Source organism: Balaenoptera ricei, chromosome 6 (genome assembly GCF_028023285.1).
Source record: "Balaenoptera ricei isolate mBalRic1 chromosome 6, mBalRic1.hap2, whole genome shotgun sequence".
In the NCBI taxonomy this organism is placed as follows: domain Eukaryota; kingdom Metazoa; phylum Chordata; class Mammalia; order Artiodactyla; family Balaenopteridae; genus Balaenoptera; species Balaenoptera ricei.
In genome coordinates this window covers 122,101,926-122,105,428 of record NC_082644.1, presented here as the reverse complement: position 1 = coordinate 122,105,428, position 3,503 = coordinate 122,101,926, and positions in this window count along the sequence as shown.

Genomic DNA, 3,503 nt, shown 5'->3' with positions numbered 1-3,503 from the left:
TGATGTCAGAGGCAGGGAGGCCGGTGGGGCCCTTAGGGCGCCGGCTCCAGGGCCTCAGCTTGGCCTCTGCTTGGATGCTTTCTGCCTTCAGCCCCTCTTGTCCCTGCTCCCCCTCCCACCCAAGCCTGGCACTCAGACACGTGTGTCGTGGCCACGAGGGGCTGTGCGAGGGGGCCGCCACCTGGGACGGGGGGGCCCAGCTCTCCAGCGATGGGAGGGGCTGCTGCGGAAAGGGCCTCACCCCGGGGCCTTCAGCTCTGGCTCCTCTTGGGGCTTTTGTCTCCCCTGCTCTGTCCAGCGGCATCTGCCCCACTCCCCCGTCGCTCCCTGCGCTCCTACGGCCCTCTGTCTCCCAGCCCAGACACCCTCTCTGGGAGGAAAAGCTGCTCTGCCCTCCCAGCCCCTCCCCCCGGTCTTGTGACCCAGGAGCTCCTGACATTACAGCCAGATGGCGATTTCCTGTTGACCCCGGAGCCCGGGCTCCGTGTCACTGGCTCCCTGTGCCCTGGCCAGCACCCCTGGAGCCCGGCCGTACAGTCCTCTCGCCACTCCCTGGGGAGTTTGTGGCCCCAGCACCGCCCCCTGCAGAGACCTGGGAATCAGGCCCAGAGGCGTCACCTCATCTATTTTTAAGCACAAGTCCATGAAAGATTCACAGGCTACTTTATTTACTGGTGGTGGGATGGCACTGGTGCCTAGTGGCACACCCACCAAGAGGTCCCAGAACACAGGTCCCAGCAAGCTCACCTGAGTGCCCCGGGGCAGCCCAGGTGCCTCCCTCTGCAGGGCCCTGCTCTGCTCTCCCCACCTTCCTTCCTCCCAAGGAGCTTCTCCCCAGCAGATGAGACTCCTGAAGATGCCTCCCCGGAGGGAGTGGGGCTCCCCCCTGCGCCCCCAACCAGCTATGCAACTGGCTGCTCTCCATCTAAATGGTCCCTGATCTCCAGCGACTGCTGAGACTTTGTCCCCTCCCTGGCTTTCGTGTCCTGGCCTTTTACCTGGGCAGGTTTGAAGGGAGAGGAATCCACCTCCTGATGCCAGAGGCAAAGTCAGGAGTGGCCTTGCTTCCCGCTGGCCTCCTGGAAACAGGCCACAGGGAAACTGAGGCTCGGGGATATTGGAGCTTAGCCATTTCTCTGGAGTTCAAAGGCTGGGCATCCCACCCCTGCCCCTAAAGCCACATGGCGAGGAGGGGTGCTTTATCTGGGCCTCCAGAGGCTTGGCCCTTCCTTCCAGATACCCCACCCAACCCCAGATAAACACAAGGACCTCAGGGCCCCTCCCCTCGGCGGCTGCGGGCTCCTGTGGCCTCAGGAGGCGGTGCCGGTTCAGCCCCGATTGTGTCACCTGATGTCAGGTGCTGTCTGGCTGGGCAGGTCCCAGCTAATGCCCAGGAGGGCTCTCAGCTGTCGTCCAGCAGGGGATGGGACTGACTTAGCAACAAACTCACCCAGCACCTTCCCTGGGTGCTTGTGGGGACTCGGGGCACCCAAGAGGGTCAGGCAGGACGCCGGTACATCCCTGCCTGTTAAAGTAGCATTCTCCACGTGGGAGGAGCCCGGAGAGAGCCCACGCCAGGCCTTGCTTCGTCATGAATCACTCATTTTAGAGGAAAATTTCATGTCTCGGTATCTCCACCAACCCAGAAGATTCTCTGGTGATTCACTTTCAAGAAACAAAAAGAGTTATTGTTAGCCTTCCAAATGGGGCATTACAGGAGAATATTGAATATTTGTTTCAGACCCAGCGGAGTCTGAGGCCCCTCCTCCTCCCCCTCCCTGTCAGGGGAAAAGTGGACGTTTTCTTTCAACACTTCCCCAGAGGAGGAAGGAACTGGGAAAGGAGGCAAAATTGAGCAACAGCCTGTCTGTCTGTCTGAGGACAAAACAGAGGCGTCCAGAACCACTGCCCCTGGGAGCAGGAAGACAGGGCAGCGCAGCAGGCGCTAGCGGCCTTCCCGGGGCAGTGGGTGTGGGATACGGGGACGGGGGCCGGCTTCTCCCCGTCACCTCTGTAAAATGGGGAGGTGTTTGCTCTGGGGGGTATTTGTGGAGCACCTACTGTGTGTCAGGCATTATTCTCTTGGGTGTCAGACGCCAGAGCAGGCACGGCTCAGTGGCGCAGCCCTGGGAGGTGGGGGAGAACGGCCACGAACACGAAAACCCACGAACGCGTAACTGAGTCCTGGGAAGCGCTCGGAAGAGTGAAGCCCGGGAAGGGATGTGAGCGGTGGGTGGGGCTGCCTTGGCAAGGGTGGTGGGCTGGGAGCTAAAGGACCAGAAGGAGCCCTTGGGTAAAGCAACTCTGTCTGCCCGTGGTGGTCGTGAGCGTGGGATTCCGTTCCTCTGTAAGGACCCTCTGGGGCCTCCAGCTCAATGTATTTCTACACCCCCTCCGAGAAGCCCTCCTGGAACCCGGCCTCCTGCCCCAATGCCCAGCTCCTTGAAGCACTGCTGGCTGTCATGCACCCACCTGACCCACGAGCCTTTTCTGGAGTCTCGCTGTGGTCTGTCCAGGGAGCCCCAAATCCTGCAGCCAGCCCTGGCACAGCACCCCCTCCCCGGGGGGCTCTCAGGCCTCCTCTAGAGGGGACAGCAGTATCCTGTTCCAAGAGTGGAAAAAGAGACAAGCTGTTCTATCTGATGCAGAATGATGGCCAGACGGATTTGGAGCAAGACTGAACTAGAGAATGCTCTCACAGGTTTTACTGTAAATCGCCCGCAGGTGTAATGCAGAGGAAATGACGCTCCACTTTTGTGAAAAGCTAAGAACACCTGTGAATAGGGTACTCCACCCACAGCAGGGAAACCACTCTTCCCTTTGGGCCTGAGACCCCCATTCACTCCATGATGGAAACTTTTGTACTTGTCAGCCAAAATAGCAGTTTGGGGAGGGGGGAGGCTTCAGTGAAGTATTTCAGTAACAGATCACCTCAGCATCTGAAAAAGGGAAGAGCCCAATAACAGCATTCTTAAGACCCCTGGGGCTCCACACGTGCGGCCATTGGTAAGTTGCGGCAAACCCGGGACCCAGGCCACAGGTGGAGGGCACTTGTGCAGAAAGGAAACTTGGTTTTACAGCCTCGATCTGCTCTGAGGCCTGTTGGCTGTGCCCACAGGGGGTGACCTGGAGCACCGGGCAGGGTCCCTGCTCCTCCCCAAGGCCAGCGCAGGCCCATCCGCTGATGTGGTGAACAGTCGCCTGATACCGGCCCTGGCCTGGTACCGGGAGCGCTGGAGATAACACGCAGGCCCTGGCACCCAAAGCCGTTGCTCCCAGCCCCGCCCAGAAACACGCCTCATGCCTACTCAGAGCCCCCTCCCCTCAGTCCTTGCGCCCACTGGGCCGCACAAGGCTGGGTCTCCCCTCAATTGCTGGAGCGGACCCGAAGCGGCAGGCTACCCGTCGGTCACCGGGCGCGGTTCAAGGGCCCTTTGTGTGGCAACCGGGCTGGCAAGGGCAGCCGCGTCCTCGGCCGCCTTTGGAGCCGCGGTCTAGGGCTC